Below are 23,730 nucleotides of genomic sequence, written 5' to 3'. Positions count from 1 at the left end.
CCCTAACATCACACTTAACAGAACTAGAAAAGCAGGAGCAAACACATTCAAAAGCTAGCAGAAGGCAAGAAATAACTAAAATCAGAGCAGAACTGAAGGAAATAGAGACATAAAAAACTCTTCAAAAAATAAATGAATCCAGGAGTTGGTTTTTTGAAAGGATCAACAAAATTGATAGACCACTAGCAAGATTAATAAAGAAAAAAAGAGAGAAGAATCAAATAGATGCAATAAAAAATGATAAAGGGGATATCACCACCAATCCCACAGAAATACAACCTGCCATCAGAGAATATTACAAACACCTCTATGCAAATAAACTAGAAAATCTAGAAGAAATGGATAAATTCCTCAACACATGCACCCTCCCAAGACTAAACCAGGAAGAAGTTGAATCTCTGAATAGACCAATAACAGGAGCTGAAATTGAGACAATAATCAATAGCTTACCAACCAAAAAAAGTCCAGGACCAGATGGGTTCACAGCTGAATTCTACCAGAGGTACAAGGAGGAGCTGGTACCATTCCTTCTGAAACTATTCCAATCAATAGAAAAAGAGGGAATCCTCCCTAACTCATTTTGTGAGGCCAGCATCATCCTGATACCAAAGCCTGGCAGAGACACAACCAAAAAAGAGAATTTTAGACCAATATCCTTGATGAACATTGATGCAAAAATCCTCAATAAAATACTGGCAAACAGAATCCAGCAGCACATCAAAAAGCTTATCCACCATGATCAAGTGGGCTTCATCCCTGGGATGCAAGGCTGGTTCAATATACGCAAATCAATAAATGTAATCCAGCATATAAACAGAACCAAAGACAAAAACCACATGATTATCTCAATAGATGCAGAAAAGGCCTTTGACAAAATTCAACAACCCTTCATGCTAAAAACTCTCAATAAATTAGGTATTGATGGGACATATCTCAAAATAATAAGAGCTATTTATGACAAACCCACAGCCAATATCATACTGAATGGGCAAAAACTGGAAGCATTCCCTTTGAAAACTGGCACAAGACAGGGATGCCCTCTCTCACCACTTCTATTCAACATAGTGTTGGAAGTTCTGGCCAGGGCAATTAGGCAGGAGAAGGAAATCAAGGGTATTCAATTAGGAAAAGAAGAAGTCAAATTGTCCCTGTTTGCAGATGACATGATTGCATATCTAGAAAACCCCATTGTCTCAGGCCAAAATCTCCTTAAGCTGATAAGCAACTTCAGCAAAGTCTCAGGATACAAAATCAATGTACAAAAATCACAAGCATTCTTATACATCAATAACAGACAAACAGAGAGCCAAATCATGAGTGAACTCCCATTCACAATTGCTTCAAAGAGAATAAAATACCTAGGAATACAACTTACAAGGGATGTGAAGGACCTTTTCAAGGAGAACTACAAACCACTGCTCAAGGAAATAAAAGAGGATACAAACAAATGGAAGAACATTCCACGCTCATGGGTAGGAAGAATCAATATCGTGAAAATGGCCATCCTTCCCAAGGTAATTTACAGATTCAATGCCATCCCCATCAAGCTACCAATGACTTTCTTCACAGAATTGGAAAAAACTGCTTTAAAGTTCATATGGAACCAAAAAAGAGCCCGCATTGCCAAGTCAATCCTAAGCCAAAAGAACAAAGCTGGAGGCATCACGCTACCTGACTTCAAACTATACTACAAGGCTACAGTAACCAAAACAGCATGGTACTGGTACCAAAACAGAGATATAGATCAATGGAACAGAACAGAGCCGTCAGAAATAATGCCACATATCTACAAGTATCTGATCTTTGACAAACCTGACAAAAACAAGAAATGGGGAAAGGATTCCCTATTTAATAAATGGTGCTGGGAAAACTGGCTAGCCATATGTAGAAAGCTGAAACTGGATCCCTTCCTTACACCTTATACAAAAATCAATTCAAGATGGATTAAAGACTTAAATGTTAGACCTAAAACCATAAAAACCCTAGAAGAAAACCTAGGCATTACCATTCAGGACATAGGCATGGGCAAGGACTTCATGTCTAAAACACCAAAAGCAATGGCAACAAAAGCCAAAATTGACAAATGGGATCTAATTAAACTAAAGAGCTTCTACACAGCAAAGGAAACTACCATCAGAGTGAACAGGCAACCTACAAAATGGGAGAAAATTTTCGCAACCTACTCATCTGACAAAGGGCTAATATCCAGAATCTACAATGAACTCAAACAAATTTACAAGAAAAAAACAAACAACCCCATCAAAAAGTGGGCAAAGGACATGAACAGACACTTCTCAAAAGAAGACATTTATGCAGCCAAAAAACACATGAAAAAATGCTCACCATCACTGGCCATCAGAGAAATGCAAATCAAAACCACAATGAGATACCATCTCACACCAGTTAGAATGGCAATCATTAAAAAGTCAGAAAACAACAGGTGCTGGAGAGGATGTGGAGAAATAGGAACACTTTTACACTGTTGGTGGGACTGTAAACTAGTTCAACCCTTGTGGAAGTCAGTGTGGTGATTCCTCCTGGATCTAGAACTAGAAATTCCATTTGACCCAGCCATCCCATTACTGGGTATATACCCAAAGGACTATAAATCATGCCTCTATAAAGACACATGCACAGGTATGTTTATTGCGGCATTATTCACAATAGCAAAGACTTGGAACCAACCCAAATGTCCAACAATGATAGACTGGATTAAGAAAATGTGGTACATATACACCATGGAATACTATGCAGCCATAAAAAATGATGAGTTCATGTCCTTTGTAGGGACATGGATGAAATTGGAAATCATCATTCTCAGTAAACTATCGCAAGAACAAAAAACCAAACACCGCATATTCTCACTCATAGGTGGGAATTGAACCATGAGAACACATGGACACCGGAAGGGGAACATCACACTTCGGGGACTGTTGTGGGGTGGGGGTGGGGGAGGGATAGCATTGGGAGATATACCTAATGCTAGATGACGAGTTAGTGGGTGCAGCGCACCAGCATGGCACATGTATACATATGTAACTTACCTGCACATTGCACACGTGTACCATAAAACCTAAAGTATAAAAATAATAATAATAAAATAAAAAATAAAAAATAAAAAATATATATAAATATATATGTCTATGTATATATACACATGCACACACACAAGTTCACAGTTGTTTCTTCTGTGAAATAGGAGAACAATTCTGCATTTCATTTTTCTCATCTATAAATTTAGTGTTATAGTAGCATATATCATATTAAATAAATATTAAGTAAAAATTAAATTGTTTAAAACCTGTAAAGAATATAGAATAGTGCATGGCACATATTAAAACAACACAATTTTAGCTATTTCTCCATCTAGTAAAGTTTACTTGGTTCATGCCATCCAGGTAAAATGTGTCTTTTCCTTTAACATGACATTGATGATCCCAGCTTCCCTGGAGCTCCTTTTCCTACCAGTCACAGGGCACTTTTAATAATTCTCTATATTGTAGTAATTTGTGTACAAGTTCTGTCCTATCTCTCTTGATCTCTGTGATGGTGGGTCTATGTATTAATAATTTCAGTACTCTTTAACAGTACTGCTGAGCAAAATAATTTCAGTACTCTTTAACGGTACTGCTGAGCAAAATAATTTCAGTACTCTTTAACGGTACTGCTAAGCAAAATAATTTCAGTACTCTTTAACGGTACTGCTAAGCAAAATAATTTCAGTACTCTTTAACAGTACTGCTGAGCAAAATACCTTGCACACTTACATATGTTGAGTAAATAAATAAAATTCAAGGTAAGGTGTATATGCCAGAAATTCACTCTTAAAACCTTTAATCCGATAAAAGTTACCATATGTTAAAAACAAATTTCTGTAAATTTGGCTATGTTAGATCTTACAGAGAAATTTAAGTAAAGCTTAGTTATGTTTTATATATATATATTCTGTAAATATAGATATTATTTATACATCTATTTATAAATATATATAATTTATAAATGAAACCTAAGATATGAGGAGTATTAAGTTCAGTCCAGAGCAAGATGTTAAGATTTAAGAGCACTGTTAGTGGGTGTGGCAACAGAAGCACAAACCGAAGCCCAGACTTAATCCTTCCCAAAACTGAGTCCAAGAAGGATTAAATTTCATTAGATTCAAGCTTTTGGCAGAATCCCCTCATTGGCTTTGATTAGTTTATTTCTATATTTGCCTGTTATAGACATGACTTGAATTAATCAAAATTAATTACATCAAAGGAAATAACCCCTCTATATTACCTTATCTACACAATTATTTTTGATACAGTAAAGAATCTTTTGGAAAGGACAAAAGAGTTTTTAAAATATGTATTGTTGCACCTTCCTTATGTTTGATAAAAATAAATTCTATAAATGCATATTAAAATATTATTTTATTTGGAAAAAACATTTAATATTCCACATTTCTAATCCGTAATACTCAAAAGAAGAAAATAAAAGACAAAGGAGAAAGAGGAGGAATGAAACTGAGAAAGAAGAAAAGGAAGGAGGGAGGGAGGGAAGGAGGAAAGGCAGGGAGGGAGGGAGAGATGGAAGGAAGGGAGGGAGGGAGAGAGGGAGGGAGAGAGGGAGGAAGGAAGGAAGGAAATCATTTAGGCAAGTACAACACAATTATTTTGTTCATGATCTCTCAAGATTTTATGATTTTTATGATTTACACAAATGTTTTAAACTAGGAAAGTTGATTATTGTTTTTAAAATTACTACCTTTATCACCATCTATGTAGTTATGCAAGTTATTTAAAGTATCTACCAATGACATCAAATATTCTCCAAAAAATAAAAAAGAATTTTTAAAAGTAACTTAGACTATTGTAATAGAGATTGTGAAGAAATAATATCTTAGAGGTTATTCCTGGTTAATCTGTTGTTACCTAAGAAAATAAGCAGATGAGTAAGAATATTAAATCAAAGAAAAGCAAATAAGACATTTTTTGTTTACCATTATTGTTATTATTTTTATTTTTGAAGCCCAAACTGACACTGAAATAAGCTAAATTTTAAAAATAGCTTATTTTACTCTAAAATAAATTGAAAAGTGAAAAATCAATATTTCAGGAAAAAGAGTTCAAAGTAATTAAATTAATACTAAATTCCCAAATAAGCATATTGATTGATAAACTTCCCAAATGCTTTCATTGTATTTTACTATTCTTTTTTAAATGGGCATGTTCATTTTGCAGATAGTTATGAGAAAACCATTCTTTTGGAATATGAAAATCTGGGAAAAATTATTTTCTTAATATAAAATACACTAAATTTTCAAGATTCACTCTTATACTCCAGTAAACCTATTTTTCTTTATTTTTCTCTTACTGCTTCATTTTGAATAATTCTAAATCAGCTTTCCCCACTTCAAGCTGGTTATTTCTAAATTTTAGTTATTTAATTAATAGTTCTAAAATTATTCTTTAGGGCAATTGACTTTTGGCATGCCAGAGTAAGGAGCTTCACTGACCAGCTCCCAAGTGAAATAGGAGAAAATCATTTTGAAACAATCATTTAAAGCCTCTGGAAATATTCTTAACGATAAACAGCAAGTGAAGAAACATTTATTCAAGACAATTCATAAAAATGTGTAAGAACAGTGAGAGTTTGTGGAATTTAATCCAAGACTGCTTCCTCCCTTCCTCTTGTCAGCTCAGTGCAGAGACATCACTCTAGACTACTTTAGTCAAGAACACATGGCTTCCTCTAACCTGAAGTCCCAGCCAGAGAGTTCCTTCTGGTGAGAACTCCCACATTTCTCATCCTGCTCCCAGCTATCTACTGGTGAGGCTAAGTTCCAGGTGAGAGGAGTTAAGAGGTGGGGGCTTCCTTCTTCTGCCTAGCTGACAATCATAGAAAATACTGGGCCCCATCATCCTTGGCCTGGCAGGCGAGGTGGGGGTGCCATGCCAGGAGAGGCAAGTGGAGAAGACTTCATATTGCTACAACAACTTCCTCCACTGAGTGCTCAGCTTCTAGAGCCGGGGGTTAACTCTGTGAGAAGCTTGCTGTGTTCCCTACCCTTAGGCCCAGAGTCCTGGCTAGAAGATTTTGCCTGGAGCAAGAAGTAATCGCTAAAATGAGTAACTCCTAATCTCTTCCCAAAGGAAATGACTACATTTCCAAGAGTGTGGAGAGTTCAAGCCTAAGGACACTCAGGAACAGGAGAGATTGTGACAGAAAGCAATGGGGAGAAATTTTATGGATTTAATTAAGATGCAGCCTAGACTATAGTGTGGCTAGGCTACCAAAGAGAACCTGGGAATAAGACAGTTTGGAGGAGCCCTCTTGGCATCTGAACAAACCTAAAACACTGACTTTGTTAACTATTTCTTCACAGGATTCCAGATAAAACTAATTTAGTCTGTAGATCAATTTATGCTCCAAGAAATGTTGAAAATGATGGAGCAATCAGCCAGCAATTAATAAAGCTTAAGAATTGGGTCTGTTAGAGAAGGAAACAGTCAAAGAAAGCCCTGGGAAAATTCCCATCATCCAAGGTGACTATAAGCATATCCAAGACTGCACCTACTGAGGTACATCAGAGGCTTAACACTGTGATGGAAAAATAGACTTCACAAAAACAATGCAGCCAGTCACTAAAGAATAAATAAGTAAATAATAAATGACAAACCCCAATTGGTGGGTGGGGGGGGAGGTGGGGAGCAATGTCCAGAATTGGTGCACGGAGTTGCTTCAAGCTCCTAGCACAAAGCAGAGTGTGTTCACCAGGACCTTGACGTTTTATGAGCCCCAGACTCTGAATTTTTATCTCATAGCCATGGAAATTACCAAAAGAATCGGAGAGCTCAACCTTTTTAGGGTAACATCTGCTCCTGAATCTTACCCTGGTAATTGTTCAGTATCATTTTAGCTATACAATTTTGCATCTTTTTAATATTAATTGATTTATTTTTAATTGAGACGTAAAAATGTGTACATTAATCATGGACAACTTGATGTTTTAGAATATGTATACATGGGTAGAATGGTTAATCGAGCTAGTCAACATACGCATTACCTTACATGCTTATCATTTTTGTGGTGAGAACCCTGAAAATATACTTAGTGATTTCCAATAATACATTTTTATTAACTACAGTCACCATGTTTTACAATAGACCTTTTAACATTATTCCTTCTATCTAACTGAAGTTTTCTTCCTTTAACCAACATTTCCCCACCCCCTCCTCCATCCCCAGCCACTGGTAACTACCTCTCTGCTCTCTGCTTCTATGACTTCAACTTTTTAGTTTTCACATGTAAGTGAGACCATGCAATAGTACAGGCATATCTCACAGGTATTGCAGGCCCAGTCCCATATCACCTCAATAAAGCAAGTCACATGAATTTTTTTGGTTTCTCAATGCATATAAAAGTTACGTTTATACTATACTCCAATAACATCGGATGGCTGTGGTAATTTCTTAAGATAACAATGAAATTTGCCACATATATCGGCACCATCTTTCATGCAAAATGTATCTGTAGCATGAAACACTGATAGCATTCTACCTGCAGCAGAACTTTTTTCAAAATTGAAGTAAATCCTCTCAAACTGCACTGCTTCTCCACCAATTAAATCAATGAAATATTCTAAATCTTTTGATCTCATTTTAACAATGTTCACAGCATCTTCTTCAGGAGTAGATTCTATCTCAAGAAACCACTTTTTTTGCTCATTCATAAGAAGCAATTCCTCATCATGGAAGTTTTATCATGAGATTGCAGCAATGAGGTCAAGATATTCAGGCTCCACTTCTCATTCTAATTCTTTTGTTATTCCCACCATATCTGCAGTTACTTTCTCCATTGAAGTCTTGAACCCCTCAAAGTCACCAATGAGGTTTTGAATAATCTTATTACAAAATCTTGTTAATGTTGATATTTTGACCTCCTCCCATGAATCACAAATGTTCTTAATGGGATTTAAATGGTGAATTCTTTGCAGATGATTTCCAACTTACTTTGCCAAGAGGATTCACTATGTATGGAAGCTATACCCTCACAAAAGGTACTTCTTAGATAAGGATTAGGAGTTTAAATTATTTCTTGATCTATGAGCTGCAGAATGGATACTTTGTTAGTGGGCATGAAAACTACATTAATCTCCTTATATATATTCATCAGTGCTATTGGGTGAGTAGGTGCATTGTTAATGAGCAGTAACATTTTGAAAGAATTTTTTTTCTTTCTCTGAGCAGTAGGTCTTAGCAGTGGGCCTAAAATATTCAGTAAACAGATGTACTGTCAGCTGGGCTTTTGTTGTTCCATTTACATTACACAGGCAGAGAATACTTGGCATAAATAGGCCCTGGCATATATGAAATGATAAATGAGCATTAGGTTAAACTTAAATCACAATTTGCATTAGGCACTAATAAGATAATCAGCCTGTCCTTTGAAGCCAGGCATTGACTTCTCCTCTCTGGCTATGAAAGTTCTAAATGGCATCTTCTTCCAAAGACAGCTATTGTGCTGAAACTGAAAATCTGTTATTTAATGTAGCCACCTTCATCAGTGATCTAAACTAGATCTTCTGGATAACTTTCTGCAGCTTCTACACTAGGACTTGCTGCTTCAACTTGTACTTTTATGTTATAGAAATGGCTTCTTTACTTAAACCTCACTAACCAACCTGTGCCAGCTTCCAACTTTTCTTCTACAGCTTCCTCACCTCTCTCAGCCTTCATATAATTGAAGAAAATTAAGGTCTTACTCTGGATTAGGCTTTGGTTTAAGGGAATGTTGTTGCTGGTTTGATCATCTATCCAGATCAGTAAAACTTTCTCCCTAGCAGCTATTAGACTGTTTTGCTTTCTTATCATTTTTGTGTTCACTGAAGTGGCATTTTTAATTTCCTTCAAGAACGTTTCCTTTGCATTTACAACTTGGCTAATGTTTGGCACAGGAAGCCTATCTTTTGGCCTATCTTGATTTTTGATATGCCTTCTTCACTAAGCTTAATCATTTCTCGCTTTTTGCTTAGAGTCATGCTACTCTTTCTTTCATTAAACACTTAGATGCCATTGTAGGGTTATTATGCTGCTCAAATTTCAATAATGTTCTGTTTTCGGGAATAGGGAGGCCTGAGGAGCAGGAGAGAAATGGAGTCAGCTTGTGGGTAGAGCAGACAAAACATAGACAACATTTATCAATTAAGTTTACCGTCTCATATGGTCATTGATCATGGTGCCCCAAGGCAGTTCCAATAGTAATATCAAAGACGACTGATCATAGACCACCATAACTTAAATAATAATAATAATAATAAAGTTTGAAATAGTGTTAGAATTGCCAAAATGTGGCGCAGAGACACAAAATGAGCACAAACTGTTGGAAAAATCTTGCTGATAGAGTTTCTGATGAAGGGTCACCACAAACCTTCCATTTGAAAAAAAACACAGTATCTGCAAAACACAATAAAGAAAAGCACAATAAAATGAAATATGTCTGTATCTGTCTTTCTATACTTGGCTTGTTTTACTTAATATGATGTCATCCAGGTTCATTGATGTTGTTGCAAATGACTGAATTTCCTTCATTTATAAGGCTGCATTTTATTTCATTGTGTTTATATGCTACATTTTCTTTATATATATTTTTTACTATACTTCAAGTTCTAGGGTACATATGCACAACGTGCAGGTTTGTTACATATGTATACATGTGCCATGTTGGTGTGCTGTACCCATTAACTCGTCATTTACATCAGATATATCTCCTAATGTTATCCCTCTCCCCTCCCCCCACCCCACAACAGGCCTGGGTGTGTGATGTTCCCCTTCCTGTGTCCAAGTGTTCTCATTGTTCAATTCCCACCTATGAGTGAGAACATGCCGTGTTTGGTTTTTTGTCCTTGCGATAGTTTGCTGAGAATGATGGTTTCCAGCTTCATCCATGTCCCTACAAAGGACATGAACTCATCCTTTTTTATGGCTGCATAGTATTCCATGGTGTATATGTGCCACATTTTCTTAATCTAGTCTATCATTGTTGGACATTTGGCTTGGTTCCAAGTCTTTGCTATTGTGAGTAGTGATGCAATAAACATACGTGTGAATATGCTACATTTTCTTTATTCCTCTATTTGTTTGTGGATACTTAATTCCACATCTTGGCTATTGTGAATAATGCTGCAATGAAAATGGGAGTTCAGACATCTTTTTGACATATTGATTTCAATTCTTTTGGATGTATACCCAGAAGTTGAATTGCTGGATCATATGGTAATTCTATTTTCAGTTTTTTGAGGAACGTCCATACTGTTTTCTATAATGGTTGTACTAATTTACACTCTGACCACCAGTGTGCAAAGGTTCCCTCTTCACATCCCCACCAACATTTGTTATCTTTTGGCTCTTTTATATTGGCCATTCTCACAAGTGTAAAGTGATCTCATTGTGGTTTTGATTTGCATTTTTCTGATGATTCCTGATGTTGAGCATTTTTTCATATACCTGTTGGCTAGTTATATGTCCTCTTTTGAGAAATGTCTATTCAGGTTCTTTGTCTATGTTTTAATTGGATGATTTGTTGTCTTGCTATTGAGTTAAGTTTCTAATGTATTGCAGAACCCTTTGTCAACTGTATGATTTGCAAATATTTTCTCCCATTCTGAAAGTTGCTTTTTGTTCTGTTAAGTGTTTCTTTTGTTGTGCAGAAGGTTTTTTAGTATGATGTAATTCCACTTGCCTATTTTTCTATTGTGCTCCGGGGTCATGTTAAAAATTATTGTCTGGATCAATGTCATGGACCTCTTCCCCTATGTTTTCTTCTAGTGGGTTTATAGTTTCAGGTCCTACTTACATTCAAATCTGTAATCTGTTTTGATAGAATTTTTATATATTGTGTGGGATAAGGGTCTAATTTCATTCTTCTGCATGTGAATATCCATTTGTTTTAACATCATTTATTGAAGAGACTGTCCTTGTCCCATGTGTGCTGTTGGCACCTTTGTTGAAAATCAATTGCCCATAAATGTGCGGTTTTATTTCTGGGTCTTCAATTCTGCTTTATTTCTCAATGTATCTGTTTTTATTCCAGTACCAATATTTCACTATGCTGTTTTATTAAAGCTTTCAGTATATTTTGAAGCCAGATAGCATAATTCCTATAGTATTGTTCTTTTTGCTCAAGGTTGCCTTGGCTATTAGGGGCTTTTGTGGTTCTATATTAAATTTTAGAATAGTCTTTATTTCTGTGAAATATGTAACTGGAATTTTGATAGGGAGTGTGCTGAACCTATAGATTGCTTTGGGTAGCATGGGCATTTAACAATATTAATTCCTCCAGTCAATAAACGTAGGGTATTTTTCCATTTATTTGTGTCTGCTTCAATTTATTTTATCAATATTTTATCATTTTCCATGTACAGGTCTTTCACCTCTTTGGTTAAACTTATTTCTAAATTTATTCTTTTTGATACTATTGTAAATAACATTGTTTACTTGACTTATTTTTCATATAGTTTATTGTTAGTATATAGAAAAAAACTGACTTTTGTATGTTAGTTTTGTTTCCTGAAACACTACAGAATTTGTCTATTAGTTCTAACAGGTTTTTGGTGGAGTATTTAGGGATTTCTATATATAAGATTATGTCTTCTGCAAATAATGACAGTTTAACTTCTTACTTTCCAATTTGAATGCCTTTTACTTTTTTCTCTTGACCTATTGCTGGCTAGTACTTCCACTACTATGTTGAATAAAAGTGGTGAGAGTGGGTGATAGGCTTCTCTGTGTCTCCACCCAAATCTCATCTTGAATTGTAGTCCCATAATCCCCACGTGTCATGAGAGAGACCCAGTGGGAAGTAATTGAATCATGGGGGCAGGTTTTCCCATGCTGTTCTCGTGATAGTGAGTAAGTCTCATGAGATCTGCTGGTTTTATAAAGGGCAGGTCCCCTGAACACACTCCCTTGCCTGCCACTATGTAACATGTGCCTTTCCTCCTCCTTCACCTTCTGTCACAATTGTGAGGCCTCCCCAGCCATGTGGAACTATGAGTCCATTAAACCTCCTTTTCTTTGTAACTTACCCAGCCTTGAGTATTTCTTCATAGCAGGATGAAAATGGACTAATACAGTGGACATTATTATCTTTTTAATCTTATAGAAAAAGCTTTCAACTTTTCAACATTATGATGTTAGCCATGGAATTGTCACATATAACCTTTATTGTGTTGAGGTGCACTCCTTATATACCTAATTTGATTAGAGTTTCTGTCATGAAAAGTTGTTGAAATTTGTAAAATATGTGTCTGTAACAATTGAGATGATCATATGGCTTTAGTCCTTCATTCTGTTATTGTGGTGTATCACATTTATTGATTTGTATATGTTGAATTATTCTTGTGTCCCTAGGTTAAGTCCCACTTGACCATGGTGAATGATCTTTCTAATGGGCTATTAAATTTAGTTTGCTAGTATTTTGCTGAGAATTTTTGCATCTACAGTCAATGGGAATATTGGCCTATAATTTTCTTTTTTTTTAGTGTCTTTCTGGGGCTTTGGTATCAGGGTATGCTAGGGTCGTAAAATGAGTTTGAATACACTCTCTCTTCTTCATTTTTTGGAAGAGTTTTAGAAAGATTTGTATTATTTCTTCTTTAAATGTTTGATAGAATTCAGCAGTGAGGCCATTAGATCCTGGACTTTTCTTTGATGGGAGACTTTTTGTTACTGATTCAATCTCATTACTCATTATTGCCTGTTTAGATTTTCTATTAATGATTTAGTCTTGGTAGGTTAATGTGTCTAGGACATAATAAATTTCTTCAGTTCTACTAATTTGTTGGTATATAGTTAATTGCTCATGGTTGTCTCACGAATTTGATATTTCTGTGGTATTTGTTGTAATGTCTCATCTTTCAATTCTTATTTTCTTTGAGTTTTTCTCTTTTTTCTTAATTGGTAGCCTAAGATTTATCAATTATATCTTTTTAAAAAACTGTTAGTTCTATTAATCTTTCTATTGTTTTTCTGTCTCCATTTCATCTATTTCTATTCTGATTATTATTGTTTCCTTCTTTCTACTCACTCATACTTAGGCTTAGTTTGCTCTTCTTTCTAGTCCTTTAAAGTATACTGTTAAGTTGTTTATGTAAGATTTTTCGTGTTTTTTGCTGTTGATATTTTTTGTATTTTTTATATTTTAAGTTTTAAACATTTCTTCCAATATTTTTAGTTATCCTTAATGAGAAAGTTGGTTTAAACTATATAGCTGGCCATTAATGAAATCAAAATTAAATGATTAATTTGTACTTTCACAACATCTTATAAAATTTGAGTAACAAGATTCATGTTTATCATTTTTTTGAACACAAAATTGGTTCTCAAAAGAGCAATGTAAGTTTTTCAAATTACATTCACTCAATTAAATTCAAGCCTTTATTTGGGCAATCATTACTGCTTCCCTTGGACAGCATGTGCTTTTTTCTGGCACCTATTACACTATTCTCTTTCATAATTTGTTATTGAAGTGTAATTTGTGAAAAGACAACACACACACATACAAACATTAATAAAGCTTGATGGATTTTTACAAACTTAACAGATGAAGTCAGTCAACAGCATCCAGATCAATAAACCAACCATTACTAGAATCCTAGAACAACTTCCACAGTCCCTTCCTGCCACCATTCCATGCCAAGTGTCAGCACTAGCCTGACTGAAATATAATACGTTAGTTTTTTCAGTCTTTGTAGTTTAAGTGAATTTAGAATATGACCTCATTTTTTGTAAGTTTCTTTTGCTTAATATTTAATTTTTGATATTTTCTATGCTTTTGTGTAGTGATAAATTGTTTATTTGCATTTCTACATTATTTTTCATTCGGTGAATTTGCCGCAACTTCTTTATCCATTTTACTGTTGATAAAAATTTGAATAGTTTGTAGTTCCTGCCTACATGGTTATTATTGTGTTTTGATGAACATATGTGCCCGTTTCTGTTAGGGATAGACTTAAGAGTGAGATTTCTCATTCAAAGTATGCATATATTCATGTTGAGTAAGTACTGTTTTGTAACATGGTCGTACACATTTACCTATTTGCATGCAGTGCATGAGAGCCTAATTGCTCCATATTCTCACATACACTGGTATTTTTTAAAATTATTCAAGCCATACTAGTGATTTTAATTGGAATTCCCCTGATGAGGTTGAGAATTTTTCATGTATTTGAAGATGATTTGAACACCCTCTTCTTTAAAGTATATATATTGTTGAGAATTTTGCCCATTTCTTACTAGATGTCCACTTTTAAGTAGGTAACAGGAATTTTTTTTTTTTTACATACTGTGGATATAAGACCTTTTTCAGATATATGTACAATGAGTATCTTTTCCCAAATTCTGAGCTGTCATTTCACTTTTTAATTATGTCTTTTGGTGAACAGAAGTTTTAAAGTTTTATCACAGTTTACAGTGTTATTTTTTCTTTTAAATTTACAATCTTTGTGCCTTCTTTAAGAAATTATTCCTACTCCAAGATCATGACTATTTGTATTAAAAAAAACTTTGTTTTGTTCATATTCATATTTGCAATTTGTAATGTTTTTATTTTTGTGATGTGTGAAGTAAGGTTCAAGTTTTTTTTTTCAAATAAATGTTTAGTTAACCCAGCTTTAATTATTAATACGATCAGAAATTTTCCACTATGCTGCAGTGGTAGCTTTTTCAAGTATGAGGTAACTCTCTATATTTGGAATTTCTTTTGAACTCTGTTCTGTCCTTTGATTAGTGTTTATATCCTTAATTACCATATCTTTATACCAAGTCTTTTTAAATGTGATATTGTAGGTTCTCCAAATTTTTCTTCTAGATTGCTGTGGCTGTTCTTGGGCCTTTATGTTACCCAAAACATTTTTGTAAATAATTTACCACTTCCACAGAAAAAAATAAAACTGCTAGGATTTTTGTTAGAAATATGTTGAATCTAAAGATTAATTTGGAAAGGTCTGAAATTTTTAATATAGAAAACTTTCTAATCCACAAATGTGCTGTATCTTTCAATTTAAGTCTTTATATTTTCTCCAGAAATTTTGTATTCTCTCATATGAAGTTCTGCATACTTTTGTCAAATTTTTTCCAAAGTATTTGGCACCATTTAATTTTATTGAAATAATATCATATTTTAATTATTTGTTTTGTGTTTATTGCTAGCATATGAAAATACTTTTTATATATTTAATTTTACCTAGCAATTTTGCTAAAGTTGCTTCTTTATTTTAGTAGCTTGCAGATTATCTTTGACTTTTATACATAATTATGTTACCTATGTATGAATACTTGAATAACTATGGGTGTGTTTGTTTTGGCATCTCTCATGCTGCAGTTCAGCTGGGGAACCTGTGTTCTACTTGTTTCTCATCTTCTTCTCAGGACCAGAGTGCTATCTGGTATGTTCTCATAAAAATGGCAGAGGCATAATAGATAATATTGCCAAATAAATTGCAGATAGATAAATCGTTTTGGAATATTTAGATCTTTGACACACTAAATCTATAGCTGACAGTTTTTCACTTTCTCCTTTTGACATAACTACTCTCACTATCATTATACCTGTTTTGTCCTCTGGGAAAGCTGTTTACCACCTTTTTAACAAGCTCTAAAACCATGTTTTCCCATTATTCATAAATATTTTGTTGAATTTCAGGTAAACAATGAATAAATTAGCATAAGTATGTCCTATACATAGTATTAGTGTGCCTCCATGCATTATTAAAACTATTACAGTCCTACTACAGCAAGGAAAAACGTGCAAGATTTGTTAAGACACACTTCCCTTAATTTCTATTGACCAAGAGTCACATGGCTGAACCTATAAGTAGGAGCTCGGAAATCTATTTTACCACTTTAATTGAGAAATTAAAGTCACATGGTTAAGGACCTTTGTTCACAGAGGAGTAAAGGCTTTGAGCCAATAATATAGTCAACTACATAGCCTGTTAGGTAAAAATGGGATTTAATGGAAGTTATATAAATATTTAAAAATGTGTAATTAATTGAAAAATAAAATAAAAATTTAAAAAGCATAATTGAGTGCTTATTGTGTGCCAGATTCATTTGTGCACACTCTTTACTTAATCATTCCAACAGGCCCTTAAGGTAGAAACTATTTTTAGATGAACATACAGAGACTGTTGAAGGCTGTATCAGTCCAGTTTCATACTGCTATAAAGAACTGCCCGAGATTGGGTAATTTTTAAAGGAAAGAGGTTTAATTGACCCACAGTTTGGCATGGCTGGGGAGGCCTCAGGAAACTTACAATCATGGTGGCAGGTGAAGAAGAAGCCAGGCACCTTCTTCACAAGGTTGAAGGAGAATTGCCAAGTGAAGGGGGGAAGAGCCCCTTATAAAACCATCAGATCTTGTAAGAACTCACTCACCATCAGGAGAACAGCATGGGAGAAACTGTTTCCATGATTCAATTACCTCCACCTGGTCTCTTCCTTGACACATGGAGATTATGGGGATTACAATTCAAGATGAGATGTGATTGGGTACACAAAACCTAATTATATCAAAAGTGTAGTGACTTGATCAAGATTAAATAAATTTTTATGGGGAGAAGTGGTCCTTTCCACTATCTGAGTTCAGAGTCTAAGCTTTTTAACTCTTAAGGATCTACCTTGAAATTGAATAAAAATATGTAGGTTCATTTGGAAAAGAAAAAAGCTCTTAAACAAAATATTAAAGAATGATAGGAAAACATGATTTTAGAGCTTGTGAAAAAGGTGGAGAATAGCTTTCCCAGTGGACAAAACAGGTATAATAATAGTGACAGCAGTTATGTCAAAAGGAGAAAGTGAAAAACTGTGACCTATAGATTTAGTTTGTTAAGGATCTAAATATTTCAAAATGATTTATTTATTTATCTATTTATTTCATTTGCAGATGTATCACTCATTGTTTTATCTATGTAGCAAAACTCACTCTTGAGAACTCATGAACTATGACTTCACCCACAAAGCCATATCTTTCAAGATTAATTTCCAGATTAACCAAACATGTGCTACCTACCTATGTGATCATTATTTTCAAAATCGGTAGGCTTTCCTGTTAGACCTTATGAGCCGTATTTCTTTGTAAGTTTATTGTTAAAAAGTGTTGATGCCTATGCACTCTTATAATTGAGTCGTGTTTTCTTTCCTTCTGGCCCACATAGGCAATAAAATAAATGACTATTTCACAGTTATCTATGTGCATCACATGTCTAATACATATCCCTCTATATTAATATTTGGCCCGCTAAAATAAATGAAAATTTACAGAGAAGATATATGAGGGAGAAATGGTTTCATGTTAAGTAACTTCAAAGGATATGGACGTTGAAACCATGCTTGACTCTTCAAGTATTTGAAAACATGCAAGATCATTAAAGTCATAGGATCTAAAATTGATTAAACAATAAGAAGCTTTGCCATCATTAATATTTCAAAACTCACAAATGGATAAAAAATTCCTTAATCACTGGGTCAAAATGAGTATATTCTTCATCTAAAAATGCGTTTATAAATGATTCTGTGACCAGATAATATAATCTTTGGATCCTATAAATATCCTGAGGGAGCAGTAAATTATTGTTGTGTATAATAAGTATGGAGAAAGTTTAATTCTGGGAATAATCAAGATCTGATTTATTAAGACAGGAAAGATACTGGGTATCTAAATTTTCAACAAAAGTTATGTCCATTTAGTCTGTAATATCATTGTCTTAGGAGTAAGCTGTGCACGGCTGGAAAAATGAGAATGTCAAAATATCTTGTTAGACAATAATATTAATAACAAAATAATAATGACAGGAAAGTCTATCATGTATTAAACTTTGATAAGCCAGATGTTGTTAAATGTTTAATATACTACATTTTGTTAATTTTCAAATGGTCATATTTGTGTATTTTAATACCTGCTGAAATAGATGTTTCTTACAACAGATGACATCTTGCCATCATTATATGCAAGACGAATTATTACCCATTTTACATCACCTGAATTTGTGCAAATTTTGCCATTGCTGCTTAATATTTTTCTCATGTAAATCCATTGGTACTACGCAAGTTAAGCTTAATTGGTGTTTAAAGTAAATTCAAAATTTTGCATTGTGTTGAGTTATTGAAAGGCATTACATATGTAAAATGACACAGAAACAAAACAATGCGTGCAGTTAAACCTGGAACCTCAATTTGATAATGAAAGCAAAATTCATCAGAGAGATGATCACAATTCCATATTTTCTTGAAAAGCTACAAGTTCTCTCAGAATCAAAGAGAAGATACCCATGATTGCAATATTCTCTTTCATATATTGTTTCTGTGCTATGCGAGAAAGCATTACTTATCAGGAAAAAAGCCCTATAACTAAAGTCAGGAATACTACTAGTTCTCTTAAAATATCAGAAAGAAACTTGGAAGAAACCAGGGACAGATAAGATTGATTTTTCCACAGAGAAAGAGCATATTAAGACATTGAGTATCTTTTAGCTCTTTGAGGAATTACTACACTGCTTTCCACAATGGCTGAACTAATTTATACTCCCACCAAGAGTGTATAATTGTTCCCTTTTCTCCACAACCACACCAGCATCTGTTATTTTTTGACTTTTTAATAATAGCCATTTTAACTGGTGTGAGATGGCATCTCATTGTGGTTTTGATTCACATTTCTCTAATAATCAGTGATATTGAGCTTTTTTCATATGGTTGTTGGCCACATGTATGTCTTCGTTTGAGAAATACCTGTTCATTTCCTTTGCCTACTTTTTAATGGGGTTGTTTTTCTCTTGTAAATCTGTTTAAGTTCTTTATAGATGCTGGATATTAGACCTCTGTCAGATGCATAGCTTGCAAACATTTTATCCTGTTGTGAAGGTTATTTTATACTCTGTCGATAAGTTTCTTTTGCTGTGCAGAAGCTCTTAAGCTTAATTAGATCCCACTTGTCAATTTTTGCTTTTGCTGTAATTACTTTTGGTGTAATTAAATCATGAAATATTTGCCCATTCCTATGTCCAGGATGGTATTGCCTAGGTTGTCTTCTGAGGCTTTTATACTCTGGGGTTTTACTAAGTCTTTAATATGTCTTGAGTTGATGTTTGTGTATGGTGTAATGAAGGGATCCAGCTTCAGTCTTCTGCATATGGCTAACCAGTTATCCCAGCACCGTTTATTGGATAAGAACTCTTTTCCCCATTATTTGTTTTTGTCAGCTTTATCATAGTTGTGAAGCCTTGTATCTAGGCTTTCTATTCTGTTCTGTTGGTCTATGTGCCTCTTTTAGTACCAGTACTATGCTGTCTTGGTTACTGTAGCCTCACAGTATAGTTTGAAGTTGGGTAACATGGTGCCTCTGGCTTTGTTTGTTTGTTTGTTTGTTTTTGGTTAGGATTGCCTTGACTATTCAGGTTCTTGTTTGGTTTCATATGAATTTAGAAAATTTTTTTCTAGTTCTGTGAAGAATGTTGTTGGTAGTTTGCCATTCAACCCAGCAATCCCATTACTGGCTATACACACAGAGGAATATAAATCATCCTACCCTAGTGACACATGTACGCAAATGTTCGCTGCAGCACTATTCACAGTAGCAAAGACATGTAATCAACCTAAAGCCCATAAATGACAGATTGGACAAAGAAAATGTGGTACATGTACACCACGGAATGCTACGCAGACATAAAAAAGAGCAAGATAATAATGTATTTTTTGGAAACATGTATGGAGCTGGAGGCTGTTATCCTTAGCAAACTAATGCAGGAATAGAAAACCAAATACCACGTGTTCTTACTTATAATTGGAAGCTAAATGAAAAGAACTAATAAACACAAAGAAGAAAACAACAGACATTGAGGTCTCCTTGAGTGGGGAGAATGGGAAGAGGGAGAGAAACAGAAAAGATAGCTTTTGGGTACTGGGCTTAATACCTGGGTGAGGAAATGATATGTACAACAAACCCTCGTGACACATGTTTACCTATGTAACTGAAGGGGTGGCCTGCCCCTCCACACCTGTGGGTATTTCTAGTCGGGTGGGATGAGAGACTGAGAAAAGAAATAAGACACAGAGACAAAGTATAGAGGAACAACAGCGGGCCCAGGGGACCGGCGCTCAGCATACCAAGGACCTGCACCGGCACCAGTCTGAGTTCTCTCAGTTTTTATTGATTATTATCTTCATTATTTCAGTAAAAAGGAATGTAGTAGGAGGGCAGGGTCATAATAAGGAGAAGGTCAGCAACAAACATGTGAGTAAAAGAATCTGTGTCATAATTAAGTTCAAGGGAAGGTACTATGACTGGACGTGCACGTAAGCCAGATTTATGTTTCTCTCCACCCAAACATCTCAGTGGAGTAAAGAATAACAAAGCAGCATTGCTGTAAACATGTCTCGCCTCCCACCATAGGGTAGTTTTTCTCTCATCTCAGAATTGAACAAATGTACAGTCGGATTTTATACCGAGACATTCAGTTCCCAGGGGCAGGCAGGAGACAGTGGCCTTCCTCTATCTCAACTGCAAGAGGCTTTCCTCTTTTACTAATCCACCTCAGCACAGACCCTTTATGGGTGTTGGGCTGGGGGACGGTCAGGTTTTTCTCATTCCACGAGGCCATATTTCAGACTATCACGTGGGGAGAAACCTTGAACAATACCCCGCTTTCAAGGACAGAGGTCCCTGCGGCTCTCCACAGTGCATTGTGTCCCTGGTTTATTGAGACTAGAGAATGGTGATGACTTTTACCAAGTATACTACTTGTAAACATTTTGTTAACAAGGCACATCCTGCACAGCCCTAGATCCCTTAAACCTTGATTTCATACCACACGTTTTTGTGAGCTCCTGGTTGGGTCAGAGTGGCTGGGTCAAAGTGGCTGGGGCAAATCTACAAATTAACAACATCTCAGCAAAGCAATTATTTAAAGTACAGGTCTTTTTCAAAATGGAGTCTCTTATGTCTTCCCTTTCTACATAGACACAGTAACAGTCTGATCTCTCTTTCTTTTCCCTACAGTAACAAACCCTCACATATACCCACAAACCTAAATAATAAAAGTTAAAAAAGATATTGAGCCTCAATGTGTCAGAAACTTTATTGACTTGAAACATAAGTTGCTACATTTCCAGCATTGCGATTTAAATGAGAAAACAAAGTAAAATTTTGTGTTTAGATAAATAGAAAATTACTAGAATCAACACCTGCAGAATGAGTGTTAACAATGTGGGAGAAAATCCCAGAGATAAGAGTAGAGCACTCTCTTAAGAAGTGCTGCCACACCCATGCTTTTGACAGCAGAGAATAATATTACAATTAAAGGGAAAAAGAGAAACAATATTGACAGTGACAATTTTAGTTTAAAAGCAACTTTAAAAAGTAAGGTTCTGAATATTGTAAGTTTTGGTAACACATACACCAATGTATTTTTTATATTTTCATTTAAATAGTGAAATAAGTCAAATTTTTTACATATGTTAAAAATACTCTAAAAGAAAATTAGTTTATTTTTATTATTTAGTCATACAAAAAATAAAAGTGACTATTAGAATAATGTATTCGATTTGATGAAATATGGTAAGTTATTTAAATTATCTCTCAAAATTCTATTTATACATATTATTAGTTTCAGTTTGCACATGAAAAAAAAATTGATTCTTAGAGAAGCTAGGTACCATATAAAAGTCACACTACTCATTCTATGCCTGAGAGTATCCATAAGAATTGTTTTGTTGAAATGCTGTCTTTCACAATGTAATGAACTTTATGCACATCTTAAAGACTCAATTTCTTCAAGTTTAAAATGAGAAATTTGAACTAACAATATATAAAGGTCTTTATACTGCTGGCAACTATGATTCTGAGGAAAACTTGAGCTATTGTGTAGTGTTCACTGCAACATTCAGAAATGTTGGCTAAGTAATCTTTATATTGGTCCAAAATGTCCAACTCTCTCACAAATCCTCTTGAGCATTTTAGGATGTTCTATTTATTTTATACTATATCAAGTGATAATGAGCCTTCTACATTGTAGTCTATAGTAGAAAAAAGAGCTTATTTTTATTTGTCCTAAAATCAACATTTTGTTCTAAACTCTAAGGATTTAGGGAACAAGTTTTCTTTCCTGTATCCATACTTTTAATTAATTTTCAACTTATAGAAGTTCTCAATTTTTATTTTTGAGCTTTAAGAATATTTTTAAATTTTTTAAATAAAAATACATATAGTATCTCTAACTCCTTAATTGGCTTTTTTTCTAGAACATATATAGCCTTATTTTATTGCCTATAGCTACAATAAACAAAAATAAGATTTTTCACTGTGGTGAATATTGCTTGCTTCAGCAAAATCGGTCCTTTTCTCTAAATAGAGCTGACACTTGCAGATCCAATGTGCTTCGGCCATATTTTGACCAGTCAGATAATCTTCTAATATACTCCTGTGATTTATCTCTGTCAGCATCAAATGACACTGAGAGCTGAGAATTTAAAGGTCATTCAACCCATTTCACTGCTTTTCCATCTGAAGTAGAGTTAAACATTTTAGAAGTGTAGTTTTTCTTAGAGTTCTTCTAAAACAGTCTCTTCTGAGAAATGTACCATCTGAGATGGTAAATGAAATTACAGAATTAAATAATTCAACCAAGCTGTTCTATAGGAGGGTATAAGAGCTGTGTCTCTGGAACCTTGAATCAGTATGCCATGCTGGTTATTCTGAGTCTGTTCAACCCATTTGTCTGAGTCTACTTGGTAAGTTGGTTTTGTTACCTGCAACAAAGACATTCTTTCAATACCTTTAAAACTCAGTTATATTGTTTTTCCTTTTTAATCAGACTATTTTACAACCTAACTCAAGAGACTGTCTTGAAGAAGCTGAAAGAATACTCTTTGGAGTCAGAAATATATTGAAACAAGTCTGGGCTTTGCTAGTTGCTAGCATAATGTTCTGAGCCTTCTCTAGTCTTCTTTTTAAAATTTACGTGACGGAATAAAATGATATTATAAAATTGTTGAAAAAATTTCTGTAAGCTGTATGAGTCTATATACTTTAAGCCTGGATCGTTGTGAGTCTTTAATAAATGTTCACAATTTTATTATGATGGAGAAAATAGGATAAAGTAGACCAAAATGTGAATAGTAAATATGACAAGGTAAAAAGTTATGAATACTTATTCCTTTTATGTAGCTTTCCCAAATATTGTGTGAAATTATTATAATGGTGAATAATGAATAAATAAATGTGATTAAGATGTAGAGAGAATAAGGAGAACATAAATAATTTTTTCCACTTTGAGTTTCCTGTGATGATGGAGATGCCTGAGAAACTAGACAGTTTTCCTTCCTGTTATTCATCACCCAAAGTTTCAGCTTCTAGACAAATTAACATAAGGAAATTAAAACTACAATGAGATGCCACTTCACAACTATTCAAATGGTAAAATTTTAACAAGACTTATCATACAATGTGTTGGTGAGGATGTGAAGCCCCTAAAATTCTTTGAATTTTCATGTGGGAATGTAAAATGGTACAACCAATTTGGAAAACAATGTGTTAGTGTCTTGGTCACTTTGAGCTGCTATAACAAAGTACCATAGACTAGGGGGCTTATTAAAAAAAAAATTTATTTTTCACAGATCTAGAGGCAAAAAGTCCAAGATCAGGGTCCAGCATGGTTGGGTCCATGTGAGGGCCCTCTTCTGGGTAGCAGACAGTCAC

The 23,730-nt window shown here is 34.5% G+C and overlaps 1 long non-coding RNA gene across 2 annotated transcripts in view; it reads left to right on the top strand.

Moving 5' to 3' along the window:
- The window catches only part of LOC129059045 (uncharacterized), an 83,004-nt gene extending 59,941 nt beyond the window's left edge, over window positions 1–23,063 (top strand). The window contains exons 2-4 of one of the 2 annotated variants that reach the window (XR_008524662.1): window positions 5,680–5,828; window positions 7,979–8,041; window positions 22,847–23,063. This is a non-coding gene — a long non-coding RNA (uncharacterized LOC129059045). Of the gene's footprint in view, window positions 1–5,679; window positions 5,829–7,978; window positions 8,042–15,363; window positions 15,428–22,846 lie in introns of those variants that run through there. The other variant, XR_010139879.1, reaches the window with a different exon arrangement.
- Window positions 23,064–23,730: the final 667 nt, after the last annotated feature.

This window comes from Pongo abelii, chromosome 3, assembly GCF_028885655.2.
Source record: "Pongo abelii isolate AG06213 chromosome 3, NHGRI_mPonAbe1-v2.0_pri, whole genome shotgun sequence".
Classification (NCBI taxonomy): domain Eukaryota; kingdom Metazoa; phylum Chordata; class Mammalia; order Primates; family Hominidae; genus Pongo; species Pongo abelii.
This window is presented reverse-complemented; position numbering and strand designations above follow the sequence as displayed.